This window comes from Manacus vitellinus, unplaced genomic scaffold, assembly GCF_001715985.3.
Source record: "Manacus vitellinus isolate BGI_N305 unplaced genomic scaffold, ASM171598v3 scaffold_4_pilon, whole genome shotgun sequence".
Classification (NCBI taxonomy): Eukaryota; Metazoa; Chordata; class Aves; order Passeriformes; family Pipridae; genus Manacus; species Manacus vitellinus.
This window is the reverse complement of record NW_021940604.1, coordinates 33,732,802-33,750,256: the sequence shown is the minus strand read 5'-3', so window position 1 is coordinate 33,750,256 and position 17,455 is coordinate 33,732,802. Positions and strand designations below refer to the sequence as shown.

At 37.6% G+C, this 17,455-nt stretch overlaps 1 protein-coding gene across 1 annotated transcript in view; it reads right to left on the bottom strand.

Moving 5' to 3' along the window:
* Positions 1–17,455, bottom strand: part of ME1 (malic enzyme 1) — a 165,101-nt gene that overhangs the window by 99,192 nt on the left and 48,454 nt on the right. The gene's annotated exons all lie outside the window — the stretch shown is intronic.

The window sequence follows — 17,455 nt, the reverse complement described above, 5'->3', positions numbered from 1 at the left end:
TCAACCTAACAGATTTGTGTTAAATGAAGCAAGATTTTGTATTGATTTTCTAAAGAGCCAGAGTCCAGCACAGTGTGCTTGAATGACCTCTTCCTTGCAAGCTAGGGAGAGAGGTCTCCATGGAATAAATTTCCCAGCAGAGGAAAATAAAGGCAGGGTGGCTGCTCCAGAAGGAATTTTGTTAGAACATTTGTAAGGACTTTGAATAAGTATTGAGAGTGTATTTCAGAAATCTGTCCTAGCAGGATCACATTCAAGCAACAATGGAAAATAGAGGCTGAAGTGTAAACAGAGTCATGTCAAAAGCACGTCACTCCCCTCCTTCTTTCCTTCCTTCCATTCTTTCTGTAGTTTAGTAAAATGTTTCTGGGCACAGAAGACATCTCTGACTGAGAAGACACCTCTAGATTAAGGGGCACAGAATAAGAGACAAGAATTTCTTATTCTTTTATCTGGACCTGTTTTTCTTGTCCTTCATTTCTTTAGCTAAAGCACTTTTCTCCTTTAAGTGGTCCTCTGCAAGAAGCTACACAAGGTTGCAAGAGGAACCCTGGCTTGCAAAGGTGTCAGCCACAAGACTATTCATCCCATATTTCTGGGACTGAACTTGCTGGCAATTCTACCTGGAGGCAACCATCAGAAAAGTAGTATTATGTTGTTGTTTTGTTTTCCACGAGGTCCAGGAAAAGCACCAAATGCATAAGGTTATTGTAAGAGGGATAGGGCTGACAAGCTGAAAATGTAGCCAATAATTTAGCTACCTAGCAGACATTATAGTTATTTTTTGGCTGTCATGGCACAGCCACAAGAATAAACTAGAATGGGGCAAGCTACGCAATTTAAACTGGATTAAATTATATACATATTTCAATCTAGAAATAAGACCAAATTATCCATTTGAATATCGTGTTAATAACGACTGTCATGTCAGTGATGCACACCCCACTCTGCCAGACAAAGAGCAAGGGATGGTCTGCAGGTTGTGCACCTGACACAGCACTGGAGGATGGGCTGCTAAAACAGATGGACAAATAACATATTTCAGCACACAGAGAAAGAGGCAAGATACAGGAAAAAATTATGAGGAAATATATGGTATTTGTTTTTCAGCATGCACATATTCACATCCCTAACAAGAGATGCAACTCATGAGGAAACAGGCTTAAGTTTTCCTGTACGCACTTTCAGAGCAGCCCAGATGGGAAAGCTCACTGGGAAAGCAACTGTTGGCTTTACAACATTGTATGATCCTTTCTATTTGAACTCTACCTCGGTTATACATATTATCTTTTCTTGCAAGGCAACAAATTGAGACCTGATGAGGCTTAAAAGGCCAATCAGCAAAACTGTGAGTTAAAAATTACTTGAATCTTGCAGCAGCAGATCAGTCTTCTAATTAATTCATTTTGAACCGGGCACAATGCAGTTCCACATAGAATTTGCCCGAGTGCATATGCAGAAGTGCTCGTCTTCAGCCACTTTGTTGCCCTCAATTCAGCACTGGTTTACACTTGCCTAGCCAAGGTGAACACTTCTACTTATGCCCACTTCAGCTACCCAGACAACATATGAAACTACAGCAGAGGAGTAATTAGGCAAAGAAGTAACTATGCCTCCTTTCTTCCTGTCACACCACAGTAAGAACAAAGCCCTGAAGAGTGAGGGGGAAACGCACACAAGGACATCAAGATCCACTCGACAAAGGGTGGATCTATTTTGGGTCACTGAGCTCATCACACTGTAGCAAATTTTACCAGTTATGTGGAGGTCATTCTACATCACATAATTTGGGTCTGTTTTATTAGAATTCTGATCTATGAGAAGAAAGTCAACAGTATTAAATGGAGCATTTGTTTATTATGTTTCAAGGAAGCAATGTTCCAGCAGCAATGTGTATGTCTATTTTCTATTAAAGAACAGTTTAGAAAAATATGTCATAGTAACAGAATAATCCTTTCTTTCCTCCTCTTGTAACAACAGGAGGCAATCTAACATGCCTCAGAAAATGCCAAACATGTTTTAATGAAAAAAGTTCAAACTTTTCTCACAACCCTACATATTCAAAACTGTTATTTGAATGATAAACTATACATAGCATCATAATAGAGGAGACTTCACTTCTCCAGGCAGCCTAAATCAACAAGCTTAATAATAATAATAACAACAACAACAACATCAATAAAAAATCTCAGGGTCCAACCAGTTAATTTCTCAGCCTAGACTCTCCTGAACTCCTGTACTTTGCAAGAAAGAGGTAAACTAACTTCCCTGATCCCTGTTGAAATTCCCTCCTAGTTTTAAGATTATAAAAACCAGTACAATACAAACATTGCACTAGAAACTAAGAGCACCTATATCCTCCCCAAAGAACATTCTGCTCTTTTTCGCATTTCCCATTGTAACTTTTCAACATGGTCTCCTGTCTTCATATGAAATATACTCAAACTTTTCATTACATCCTACCTTACCAGGTTCCTTTGCACTGCAAGACCACTGAGGCCTAATAAATACAAGTGGTGGGCTGATTTCAGAAATGTAGCTGTTTTACCTTTCCCTCCATACAGGGGTGAATTTCATTATTTTGCAATGCACAGGTACATTTTTCAACAAATAAAGTACTTGAAGCTGAAATTGCGGCTGCTACTGACCATCAGACTGAATTCATCAGTATTAAAGAAATCTGGGATTTACATTTTCTAGATGTTGCATACTCAAACCGTATTTAATCAAAAAAGTTTGTAAGAAGCAAAAGAAAGACTAAATCAAAAACAAAGATCAAAGATACAATAGGAGCACCAAGAAAACAGTAGGTATTGCTAACACCTCTGAAAGCCTGGGGCTGTACATGAGCAAGATGTAGTTCATTAAAAAGTACCAGCAACATATGAAAGACAATGGAGAGTAAGACACCAATCCTGAAAAGATATAAAAGTTTATAAATATTATGTGTTATTTCACACTTGGCATATGGTTTCCTAAATGGTTACTGATTATAAATATTTATTTTGTAGAAGACTTCAAGTACTCTGGAAGACAGAAGCTAACATCTGCCAACTCTAGTTTGCTATGCATAAAAGAATAATGGAAGCCTCATTACAAATTTTTATAGTGATTCAAAAGCCCAGTTTGGCACAAGAGTGTAGGGAAATAATTAAAATACAGGAAAACACAGTTTTCATAATAATCCTAAGTGGGAAATGCTAACGTCAAGGGGTCTGAACAGTCAATCTTCAGCTTGAAGGAGCAAACCAGCATTTAGGCTTATTTCAAGAATCCCTTCTGAAAACAGTTTCATGGTAGTCTTTATCCAGTGTTGGCAGCCTATGTAGTACTCTTTTACATGTCCATCAAAGATGCTCATCAATCCTTGTCAGTAAGTGTAGTGCTCTAATAGTTACTACAGTTAAAAGTAACATCTGTGTAGAAGAGATAATTAGGTTCAGAGCACTTACAGAACTGTGCAGTCTACAATGTGAATTAGTCTTTAGAGCAGAAAAGTGATGAACTTAACCTGAAAGAGAGCAGCCATAAGCCTGATGTTTAAAGATACGAACTCAGGGGAGTAAGGTTTCAGAAAAGAAAGGAAAGGGTTTGGAGGAATAAAAGATACATAACTCTAGTGACACAAAGATTCAGATGCTGGGGGATCTTTTAGTATAGACGCTAAAAGCTTATTTAAAAATGAATAATAGTTATTATGATAGTAATAAAAACAAACAAAACCATTGTAAAAAGAAAATTGGGATAGATAGCTATGTAAGATTATAATTTTTCTGGTGTAAGCCTTAGGGTGTGGAGTGCTCCAAATGCTGCCAAAAGCAAATACAGTATCCACACTCTGCTTGAACCTGACCAAGATCTTTGACTAGATTCCTTGGCTCTGCCTTGTTTCCTTGACAGTGGACACTGTGTGCTTCAAAGAGACTCGTTCAGGTGGCACTACAGTCAGAAGAGCTGGTTCAAAGAACACCATGGGCACCAGGAACTTCCAGAGAGATTCCCTTTTTCCACATGTTAGGTCTCACTCAGAAACCTGACTTCAGATCTCAGACCATTTCCTCTTCCACCCCAGGAGGGATTAGGGAAACAGGGAATCAGGGGCTGCTGTTCCATAAGTTGCAACACAGCAAGCTATAACACTCCTGACATATCTCCCGGCAGGGGCCAGATCACACAGACATTGCCCCATCTCCCCTTCTGCATCTGAAACAGTCTCCAGAGTTTGCATACAGCATACATTTTCAGAATCATAACATAACAGAGTAGGTGACAAGTTGCCCACAACAGTGCAGACTGAAGGCAAATGAAAAAGGAAGAGAGAAAAAACCTGCACCAGTTCTGTCCTATTACTTTTCTCCATAAAGTCTGGACTCTTCCAGCTCCCTGAGACACCTATGCTTGCTACCAAAGTGTGTAATCTCTATGTAGTGAATATGAGTGTATAGAGATTTCTTGCAGAAAGAACCTTTTTTCCTTGGAACATTCTGCTTTCACTTCGTAAAACGCCCATTAGGTAAACTCAAGCTCCAGAACTGGGCAAAGAAGTTAAGACTTTTGTACAATAAAAAGCAACTTAATGAAGTCATTCTTCAATTGCTCTCATTCAATACAAAAAAGCCCCATCACATTGTAAAAATAATCTGAGTAACAACATTACACGCCTTACACTGCAAAGCTTTAAAGCCAATTTTACATGGTACCAAAAGCAATTATAGTGTGACACTTCACTAATAATCCAAAAATCTTTACTTATTTGGAAACTACAATGTGGACCTCAAACTACTTCAGATAAAAATTAAGAATACATCATACTAAAAGAAACACTTCATGGACTTAGTAATTGCAGACTTTTTGCATCATTCATATAAAACACTCATTTTTGTATATCTAGGTATTTAACACTTTCTTAATTAGTGTCGCACTTCCTTGGCTTGCAAAAGCAAACAGCACAGAATTTTTTGGTCTGGAATTTCAAACTGTAATGATTCATCCTTTTCATACAGCAACAAAGTAGATCAAATCATATCTTCATTATAGTCACTTCTTAAAACATGGATTTGTTGATTTAACTATATTCCTAAAGTATCATTCATCTAGACAATCAGCTTTTAGGTATTGTTGCTTAACCAGACAACTGCAATTCAATGGGATGTGTTTGCGAAGGAAAAGGCAGACTTTGCAAAATACTAGCTGTTTTCCTCCAGAAGCTACTTATATTCCTCTGACAGTTGTTCAATAAATAACTTAATTACTTACACTCTAATAGACACAAATAGAACTATTTGAAGACTGTGAATGAGAGAATGGTTTACCAGAGACAGACCCATTCATTTTTAAGACAAAAAACAACCTACTGCTCTGCTTCAATAGCTATCATGTTGGTATTATTTTATGCTAATATTAACTGCATAAAAAGCCACCTACAAACAACATCAATCATGTTATCTACTAGGAATCTTGTAATGCTAGTGATGTTTTTCTTAAAAAAACCTTTTAAATGCTGTTTAAACTGTGAAGTACTCAACAAGTGAGATAACTGTCCTTCTATTTATTCAGCAACTTGTGCTGCCTTGGCTCATTGGAACATGGAAAATTTCCAGTATTTAGACAATAGCATCTTTTAAGGCAGTTTTCATTGACCTTTAAATCACCATCATTTGCTCTCAATAAGACTTATTCAAAAAAATGCCTCTTCTTACGGCATATCCTACTCAACTTCCACTTTAATGAAAAAGTCACTTCTGAAAAGAGACACTATCTTCCATTCGTAGTGCTGACCCTATCTGCTGAAAATGAACCAAGGACACTGTTCAATTTCTGTCACAGGGACAGAACAGTTCCCAATGCAAGGAGCTGCAGGGCTACGAGGTAACAAGGCAGGCAGGCTTATGGGAAAGCGCCAGGATTAAATTTATCATACAAAATTTGCAGTGAGCATCCGGGCACAGAGTAGGGCTGTTTCACCCAGGTTTAAGTTGTCTGTGTGCAGCATTTGGTGACATCTCCAGGACCTGCATCCCAGGGCACACAAATCAAAGCTATCTGGAGCCACTGGAGATCACCCAGTCCAAGTCCCCCTCATGAGCAGAGTTAGCTAGAGCAGTTATTTTGCCTTGGCATCTCCTGAGGTAAAATTTTCTTATGGATCATAAATTTTCCCTAGTTTTTAGTATGAAGTGTTAGCAGTAAACAAAAATACCTGATCTAGCAGTTTTTTGCTGTTCCTAAGATCAGATTCTTTCTGCATGGTGCTCAACTCCAAACATACGCAGAAATCTATTCCTGCTTTCAGTGGAAATTGTATCAGCAGATACCAATTGAAAATGTCTTTTATATTTTAGCACAAAAAGGTGGGCATAACACTCTGAAAAAGTACAGATCTCAATTTACCACCTGCACATTTTAAAAATGTAAACAACCTGATCAGCAGCACTATTTCTGTACTTATTTCCTGTTCTTTACAGCATAAATGAATGCATGAGACAGACAAAATTTTTAGTACTGTGTTCAATAATAACAACTTTTAACATGGGGAAAAAAGCTTCATGTCCAGCTCTATCTCAGATAGAGAAATTGAGAGGCATACATGACTGGTTTTAAGACTTAGTTATCTGACGTTAAGAAACTTCCAACATATCAGTTGTTTTCTGAAATTCACTCACAGAGGAAGTGAATATTAAAATTTTATCATCAAAACCCAGGAAATTTATATGACATGTATATTATAATTATAGGGAATTGAATATATTTAAGAAAAAAATAGTGATATTCTGACTTGACTGAAAATTATTAGAAGCCTTTATCATAAAATTTGAGAAAAAAATTATACCAGATGGAACCCCAAAGAAACTTTTTGAGCTTTAAACATTTGGAATGTATCTGGTCCACTGTCATAAAAAGTAACCTCATCCATTAGAGGTAAGTGGTCTTACACTTTCCCTCCCTTTTTTGCAAATTCAGTCATGACCCCATGCAAAGTTTTTCATTTCATAAATTCAGTATCAACATTTTGGGAAAAAATGTAGCATGCAACAATATTGGCTAACACAAACTAACACTGCTAACCTTCACTCTGCACCTATGTGAAACAAAGCAACACAGGATACAGAATGGAGTCTTGGAGGCAGTCTTATGGGGTGATGGAGTATTCAAAAAGCATCCTCTAGCAGCTACAAGAGGAGTTTCTGAAATGTTATTTAGGAGTTTCCAACCTGTTCAAGGTAATCAAAGGCCTGAGTCCAATGTCAGAAAGAGGCACAAGCTTTTCTGAGGACATTGCCATTGAAAGTCTATATGCCATATTCTTTCGAAGAGGACATTTGTTTCACTGTGAAGTTTGAATGTGGTATGCCAACCACTCATCAAATGACTGCCATTACAACCATCCTCCAGAAGAATCTCACTTCAGTGCCCGCACTGGAGTATTGCTACATTCTACGTGAAGTGGCAAATTGAAAGTAGAAATAGGCACATTGCTTGCAGAGAACAGAAACAGGGCTCATATACTAGTTATTTGTGGAGGAAAAAAATTAATTAATTGAACAGAAAGCAAACCATGTTCTGTATTTTCATTTTCAGAAGTAAACATCTACATATTATATTGAGGAAGCTCCTTCTGGATGACTAAGGAAAATGCTCAAAGACATACTGTTGCCTGAAACAGGCAGCATGAACAACCTGTCCCTCAACATACAGTGAAGCAAACCTGTAAATTTGTACATGCTTACAATAAATCTACAGAACTCCAAGAGAAAAGTTAAAAGAAACCAAAAATACCCTCTGATATAACAGCTGTCATAATATAGTAAACTTCTGTAAGTGGAAATGTGCTGCTGTGTCTCTGTAATCTACATTAGAGCTTCATCTCAGCAACAGGAAGCTCTTCCCTTAGATGGAAAACTCCACCACAATGTCCAAAACAGCAGTTAATTTCCATACACTAGACTACACTAAAATAACGTTGTGAGGTCTCCTAGACTCCCTTTTTTTCCTTAAGACTAACAGAAATTCAAGTTAAATGTAGCCACTTTGTGAACAGAGGCAAAAATGAAAACTGGCTTTTGAACATCTTTTTGCCAAAGGTAGAGGTTCTCATTCGCTACAATCTGAAACTTGTTTTCCTTTTTTTATATTTCTCAGTAAATGGTTCCCTTATTTCTGCCAATTGATTTAAACCTTCCCTATCACTTTCTGCCTTGGGCCAGAAGTCCTTCCATTTTTTACAAAAATGACTTGTTTTGTTTGGCTTATGTACATTCTTACCATTTCATCTATTTGATCTATGTTTCCAGCAGCCTCTTGCATATTGTTTTCTAAAAAATACTGTTTTTACTGCATGTGGTTTAATCAGCTAATGCTCATTAGCTGAAGAAGGTCCTTGTACAAAGCAGAACTGATTTTCAATGTCACCACTTAACTCAAAGAGTGGTGGTCAGGATGCCAGATGCCTCACAAACCCTTCCCCACCCAACTGCAAATTACACTATGTTAATGTTACTCTACAAGAGATTTGGTAAAGTTATTATGACCTAGTCTTTTTATGTTTAAGTTTTTTATAACTAACACTGCTGACACTTTTTATTGAACCGTGCCTGTAAGAAAACAGTTTTATACAGCTATAAAACTTTGCTTAAAAAGGATGAAAATGCCTTGCAAGAAATAAAAGCATTAACTTCTACCCCCAAAATTTTTTTCTGTCTTTTTCAGGAGCCTCATATCATCAGCAGCATATGGCTTTCTCAAATGTATCATGTAAAAATCTCCTGGACTAAGAGCATCTAACCATAAATATAGAGAAACACAAGATATATTACAACACACAATCATCCCATTTGTTATGCTCCTAAGGCTGAAAATCATATGCCTACTCTTCACTTCTGATTTTCCATTTTAAGATCTGACTATTTACCCTATCTATTTAGAAAGCTTCTAGACAGAGACAGAAAACTATGATTTTAGAATAGCCCAGTTGCTGCAAAGTCACAGGGATTTCGCTAGGGTTTTTCCTTCCTCTTTGGCACTTCACCAAATACAATTACAGGAATGACTGTAGGGTTGTTTTTTTTTTAAAGCTACTAACAATCCTATACTGGAAATGCAACAAGACAATGTTAGACTGCTGAGTAATGAGGGTATTTTGAACAGAGAAGCTGCTGAACGTGTAAGCAGGGGATTTGGGTGGTGCCGAAGGACGTGCGTGCAACAAATTTACAGAAAATGACAGCTGGAGAAACTCCAGTGTAAGCACACCCCTAAAGGAAAATATCCTCTGGGCATGGGCTGGGATATATACAGAATGAGCTAATAAAGCAATGCAATGCTTCTAAATCACTGGCATGTCATCTGAAATACTACTGGCACCTTGTTTTGTAGTATCAGATGACAGCACTGGGAATTACTGGGGACATGGAAAAACTCTGCACAGAAGGAGAGCATAGGATTTTCTATCTGTACGATCTTAGTATTTAAAAAAAACCCAGTCAAACCAAACCCACACTAAATGCTTATCAGTAACCTGTAACGCTTCTCTGTTACATGTTTATGTTACCAGTGCATGATGATACTGCTGATGATACCCAGTTGTAAACACAGGCAGTAAGACCATTTATTTTTTATCCCCCTGGTATCTGGAAGTAAGCCCTTTCCCTTCCACAGCATATGCAATGAATCACAAGTTTAAACAGCACACAGAAGAGCAACGGCATAGCCTATGAGTGCACACACTTCACACCTCAAAGCATTTCGTATCCCAGAGCATCTCATGGCTACAGAAAGGTAGCAGATTTTCTTCTTTTCAGTGCACCTTGCTAAGCAATCCCTGTAGTGCCTGCCCTGGGGAGCATTACTTCCTCTTAGGAGGGTTTCAGAATAGATACTTTTATAAAACTGAAGGAATTCCATCCAAAATGGAAACTCTAACTCCTCAGCAACAGTCAGTTCAACACAAATGTTAAACAGACATTAGCACCAATAGCTAACCATCTCTCTTTGAAAGTGCCTGGGATGCCTCAGCACACCACAGATAATATGTAAGTCTTCTAAAAGGATCTTTTATTGTAAATCTAAAAGTGTGCCTGATGCTGAAGGTGTGCACAACACGCTCAAAAAATAAGCTGCAGCTCCTCTTCCATTCCTAACCAGTTTTTACAAAAAACCCCACATGTATTCTCCACAGATAATGTAATTTCTTACTTTACAGTTTCTGGCTGTATTTGGCTGCACTGAAAGATTTACCTCACCTACTGCAGCAAATCAGTTGCAGTGCTCTAGAGAGAAGGCTAGGAATAAACTAGCATAGATGTCATGGGCAGTGATGTGGAGGCCAGAGCCCTGGAGCAAAATATGGGGCAACTAAGACTGGTGGCAGAAACATATTTATTATTACTAAGTATATTCCTGAAGATTAAAATGAATTTGTTCATTCCCTGAAAGCCACTCCAAATGATAAGTCTGAGACACTTTGGTGCAAAGTTGATACCAACAGACTGAAAATCACTAACTGCAAAAAAGTTCGAGTCTCCAAGACAAGGGATTCAGATCATAAAACCAGAATTATCACCTGCTTTATGATGGATTGATCAGTATCAGTGCTGTGTCTTGCTTTACTTTAAGCATTGTCTTAGAAGATCAAACACTATCAGGATCATCCACAAAGGGATTCACGCTTGCTGGATAAGAGAATCTGAAAATTCAAGTTCTTGTTCCAAAGGCTGATCAGACACCTGAAAAAATCTTGCACCATCCTGTTTGTTCATGGGGCACAAGCTGTCACTTGTCTATGTTGTCCTAAATGAGTGCTAGGATGGTGCAGAATTCCAGTCCATGGGAATAGATGCAATATGCAAACTACTGTCTACAGCAAGCCACAACTTCAGGGCTGTCCAAAGTCTCCTGGACCAGAAGGGAGGCAATTACACCTATAATTTTGTACAAAAGGTAAAAATGGAGTGGCATTCATTCGCAGATCTTGTGTGGGATTTGATAGGCTGCCCTTGAAAAGGTGTTGAACTAAGGAAAGTTATGGTTCTCTTATTGAAGGAAGTGACTCTTAAAAGGTTTGTTTTGGGGGCCAAATGATGTTCATAATTAAGAAGTTCTATAAATCTGGCAGAGGCTGTTTCATGAGGAGGAAATTTTAGTATATAAATACAGCTTGAATAGAGCAGGACAGAGCCAATGAGTAGACCTCTCTTGTACTGTATGACCTGATACTTCAGTGTTGCCAGTAAAGTCTTTGGCCAAGTAGAAGTGTGAAAACTTAATAAAATCTCTGCCCTTTAAATACATTTCTTTAAGGAATGTACTGCTTTGGGAAATCTGGGAGCTTGTAACAAGGAAAGTCTGGCACTGAGTCAAAATCTCCCCAAAAATTCAGGAAAAAGGAAAACATTGAAGAGTAACAAGGTTATATTGCTTGCCAAAATAATACTGCTATTTTAAAATGCAGTTACGTAGTTTATTTGTTGAAAAGCCTATAGCCTATCTTTTATGTGGTATTGGCACTAGAAAGCAAAGATTAGTCAGAGTGAAGACATTTAATTTGGGATCATGTACTTTATGTCCAGTCTTCTGCACGTAGATCCACCAGATGACTGCTTTAGTAAAGCAAACAAGAAGGTTCTAATAAATACTCCATTAATAACTGTCACACAAACTGTGTTTCCCATGTAGTGAAAAGCATCTGTATGAAACATCTTTGTTTCAGAGGACTATCTCAGTAGGATGTAAGGAAATGAGGAAGATAATCATATGCCAAAACCCATAGATTTTGGCATACGTTCTCATTGTTTCAGAGTGCAGATGCCCTTTAAAAGACAAATTTGAGTCCTCTAAATTTATGGAGGAGGGAGAATGCTCAGTTTTAACCTCACACAACAGATAGTGGAAATCTGTAGAAAATAACAGTACAAGTCAAATAAGGACAGGGATCCCCTGGAAACATCCAAGGCTCTGTGAAGGAAGTAAACAAGGAAACAGAGAGAAAATCATGGCCAGTACTTCAATTTTGGCCCTCTTGCACAGAAACTGCCAAGGATGTCTAAAGAAGAGCACTGAGCCTTGCTATCTGACAGCTGCCAAACATTTTGAGATTCATGTTTTGAGAAGGGATGGCCTCATTTCCTCCTGCTCATAGCCAAGATGTACTTTCTCCAGGTAGAAATTTAGGTCTGAAAGCCAGTAATTCCATGCTTGTGCTGTGTTTTAGGATAAAGCTTTTATGAACATAGTTACAAATTTCTTAAAGATTACCTGCATAAGAAATCATGTACGCAGTTCATGAGAGCAGGAAGAGGTTTATCATAGGTAAAGCTCCAACTCAGACAAGACTAAATGCAAGAATAACTCAAAGTACGACTTCTATAAATACCATCCCCTTCCACTACTGCTGTAAGTTATACCTACATGGAAGCACCAAGTACATACAGAAAAACCCCACCACATGGAGGACATTATATTTCATAATGCTAGGTTAGGACTACCTATTCTCAGTTTAGCACAAGCCAATCATTTGTGATTTTATTCTAATGTGAAAGTTTAATAAAAAGATAAAAATTCACACTGTAAGTAAATGGTGAAACATATTGCAAAAATATTAGCAAAGGTTATGAACATAATGATTCAAGAGAGACCAGATGACTACATGCATATAAACTAAAGAATATCCCAACGTTTTCAAAAATCAAGACATAACTTTTTTTCATTCAAATATTTCTTGAATGAGAAACTGGCTTAATATTTACAAAGCACTCCAAGACCAAAATGAGGCCAACTGACATCTCCTGCGCAAGATTCTCACACCTTTCCCTGCAGCAGCATTACTGGCAGCTGACAGACCAAGTTCAATACACTTTAGGCACAATCCAGTGTAGAAGACAGTCTAGAAGAAGAGAGGAATTCAACACTCTTACATCGTGTCAATTCTCCTTTTCCAACTTTTCAGAGCAGGACAAACATTTTGCTGGGAGATTCTAATAGTCTTACTTTCAAGGCAAGGAAGCAATGGCACGTTAAGCTAAATTTTAGCTTGATGAATCATGCCTAAAAGTAAAATTACTGGGTGTCATGAGATGTCATGGTGCTTGAATTCAATGGCAAGGCTACTGAAAAAAAAAAAAAAGAAGAAAAAGAAGGCAAAAAGTTGCCTGGAAGATGTCAGCAGCTATCATCTTCACAAAAGTGAAAATGACCAACATGTGTTTCAAAAGTGCTTGGGTAGGGGTTGCAACTGCCATCATTGTCAGGCTTTTGAAGTCAGTAAAAGAAAGATTGTCTAAAATCAGATGAAATGCTACAGCTATGCTAATTCTCTGTTGAAATGTTAGAGAATAACCTGCCACCTGAACCATGTGCTTAATACACACAACACACATCAGTGCCTCCTGGAGAACAGAATTCCAACCTGCTATTTTCAAAGAAGCATTTTCCTGTATTTTATGTCTTTATTGCAAAACATTTTGATTTCAGAGAGTGTCCTAACAATCAAGCCCTTACAAGTAATTGGTTAAAAAACCTCCATGTTTCCTTTTTTTTAACTTCCAGGTGAAAATTGTGCACAGCCTTCAGAGAAGAAAATACCTGGAAAAAACAGCTGTGAAACTAGTGCTTTGTTATACCTCTTAATATGTTAAGAGGTCTATGTTACACAACTATCACTTTTGACTAAACGAATATAATAATTATCTATAGCAACAATCAGATTAATAAAGTCCCTAAACATATATATATATATATGCTTTTCCAGGAAAAAACCCCAAAACATCTAGATGTGTTGAAAAAAATCTAAGGGAGGGAGCAAGGGGGCTGTTATACTGCTGAAAAAGTTAGGCCAAATAAATCCAGATATTCTAGTCTCAATCAAGAAAACATCACGTATCTGAGGGAGAGTCACACAAAAGCTCCAGGAACTGAACTTTTTCAGCTCATGTGATTCAGGAGTATTTGACAAGTTTTTGGCCTCCAGTAAGCTGAATCTAGTTTCTTAAGAGACTTGCATGCCACAGACAACCAATGGAATTAAGGAAAATAGTTTCAATAAAAGCCTCATTAAAAATCACAAAAAATCAGCCTTGCACTGGCCAACAGACTGCAACTTTTGATGCCAAGGTCTAACATTTTGCATGTTCTGTGACAGGAAATAAATACTTCCCTGTTCTCTAAGTTATTTCCTTTATTAAAAAGTGATGCTATCCTGCAGCTGGATATGTAAACAGCTGTATGTAAACATTACTATGTCAACAAAAAAAGAACTCACATTTGCAACATTTGTATTCAATACACTGCATCTGAATAATTGTAAATGTAAACACATACAATAAATGTAAATAAATACATCCTCTTTGATAAATACAAGGTAAGGAATAAGTCTCAAATTGGTATGTGCCAAGTCAGTCACATAGTTCAATGAGGAGGCAATCTGCTAAATAACTTCAAAGCTAAGCCCAACATACTCTGCCTTTTAAGAGAGTGCATCTGTATCTTCAATATGCTGCATCAGATACAATACAGCTGCTTTAAAAATGGTTCCTAGTCAGCTTGACAGTGTGTGACTGCATCAGGAAATTATTTCAAAGGAACTGTGCCATGCCTGTGTGGCTGCAATAGTTACCAGGGCTCACTTTGTTCATATTCTGTTTGAAATGGCTTTTCCTTCTAGGAATGGCAATGCATAAACGGTCACCTCACATTTTAACAGCATCCAAAGTCTTCAGCATAGCAGTACTTGGCAATTTTTCCTCCCTTCTCTGAACGCTGAGTTTACATAAGAACCTTAAACTCCCGGGTGTTCTCTATACAATGCAAAAAGTTGATTTTGGATTCTTAGAGGAAATTTCCATTAAGCTTTCCCATATTTATTCTTGTTGGATGAAAGAACTGTTATATTTCAGAAATCCATTTACAGAACTACATTGTTTCTTGGTAAGTCAGCAAAAGCTGTCATATATATGTACATGCTTTGTGCAACTGAAGAATTTTTTACTTTAGGAATTTAAATAATAGAAACTCTGCACCAAAAAGTGACCTAGTAGAGATTCTGAGATAATGCTCTTAAAATGATAATGTGAGCACTGCAAAAAAAGCACAGCCCCATTATATTCCCAGCATAAGCAAAGCTTTTATCTGTACAGGTCCAAATTCCTTCTCTGAACAACTCCCTGGAGAACCCTCTTTCTTTCCTCATCCTCCTCAACAGTTAGGATGAAGACCAGAAAGACTGGACTTCTAAATTATTTTTATGTAACTGTGGTAGGTAGATGCATGTTAGAGATCTGCTATCAGATCTGTACTGTTTATTTCTATAATAACACTCTTACTCATTAAACTGGTGGATTTAAAGCTGAATTACTCAGAGCGAGTAATGCAATCTTGAGTTGAGCCTGAATTTTACAAATAAAATCCATACGAGCTTCAAAGCAGTGAGTCAAGTTACTTTGCAGCTGGTTCTCTTGAGAAATAATGCTTAATCAGATGGTCAGCTGCTCAGCCCTGAATGATTTTTCTAGAACTGCAAAATATTGCTTCAGGATGAAAACCTCTCGCCTGAGCCACAGAGTCTTTCTATAACTGTAAGCACATCATGTGAGCCCATACAGTCTTCTAAAAACAGTCACAGAAGATGATCTCATTTAATGATTCCATGAGACACCTATTTTTTAAACTCTAAATTAATTTTTGTTGTTCCTTGTCTCAAGATATAACTTTTGAGCCAGAGGCTTCAAACTTCGCAACATAAAGAAATGTAACTGAATATTAAAAAAAACCCTTACAGATGTAAACTGAATAAGACACTGCCTTGCAAATTCCAGTGTGATAAATATGATCTGCAGCAACTGGGTAATTTTTAACTTATTTAACTATATAAACAAGTCTGTTTCTAAGGGGATCTTCATTAAACTATGATATATCAAACATTTTCTGAGCTATGGGAAGAGACAGTAATAAAAATACTCTGAAATAAAAAAACATTCTGAAAGAAAAACAGTCACTTATCAGTAAAGACAGTATTTACACACGAGTCAGCATAAAACAAATACGCATAGTTCTTACAGATAAGAATACCTTTTTTTTAATATATGATCAGATTATACCTTTTTCCTTAATTGCAACATCTGGAAAAAAAAATCAATCAAAATTGTAAGATTGTACAGACTGGACTAAATTTTACATATTTTACTGCTTCTTTCCTTCTGAATGTTAAATTTAATGTTTATTTTTTCTTCTCTGTCCATCTCATGGAGGATGCTTTTTATGAGGGATTCTGGTCTATAAGGCTTAATGCTAAATGAGTCACAGTCTAGAATGTAATTCCAAAATCAGTTATATTGGTTGCTTTGCATAGTTGGTTTTGGAATAATTTAGAAAAGGTTTTTCTTAGAAAAAAGTAGATCTCTGTAATAGAGTACAGTGAAAGATTGCAAAGTATAGGTGTTTTCCTTAATCAGGACAGTCTGTCAAAGATGATAGAATCATAGAATTGTTTGGATTGGAAGGTACCTTAAAGATCAGCTAGTTCCAACCCCACTGCAAAAGAGATATTGGGGTGCTGGAGCATATCCAGAGAAGGGCAAGAAAGCTGGCAAAGGGTCTGGAAAGTTAGTCATTTTAGGAGCAGCTGAAGGAGCTAGGGTTGTTTAGCCTAGACAAGAGGAGGTTCAGGGGAGATCTTACTGCTCTCTAGAATTACCTGAAAGGAGATTATAGCAAGGTGGGGGTTAGTCTCTTCTCCCAGGCAACCAGTGACAGGACTTGAGGAAATGGCATCGAGCTGTGCCAAGGGAGGTTCAGGTTGGACATCAAGAATTTCTTCACTGAAAGGGTTATCAAGCATGGGAACAAGCTGCCCAGGGAGGTGGTGGAGTTACCATCCCTGGAAGTGTTTAAGAAATGGCTGGACGTGGCACTTAATGCCATGGTCTAGCTGACATGGTGGTGTTCACTCAGAAGTTGGACTTATGACCTTGGAGGTCTTTTGCAACCTTAGTGATTTCAATGACTTTAACAGATCTGGGGAGAAAGTGAAAAGTACATGCATGGGCAGAGGTGCTCCTTGTGAAATATTTTATATGTCAGTGGATATCAAAACAAGGGGCAATGAGGCCAGTGTAAGCAAAGACTTAATTTCCAGACACATTTAGCACTTCCTGGAAGGCCAATTAAATCACCATGGTGGTATCTACTGAGGGAAAAACTGGAGATGACTTCTTTTGCTAAGGGAGGCACCTAAAAGCCACAGATCATTAAACAGGTTTAAGTTAGAATTCTTGAGGTATTTTTGAAATTTTTAATGCATAGAGGAGTGGGAATTCTTGTTTTCTATAGTTGGCCAGATAGTCCTGACTCATTCTGTTAGTCATAAGGCCAAAATGATTTTCCCATTAACAACAACAAAACCTCAAAGCCATAAGTCTCCCTCAAACACTGGCTGCTGAAGAATTTGTGCAGTCATTTGTTCCCTTAA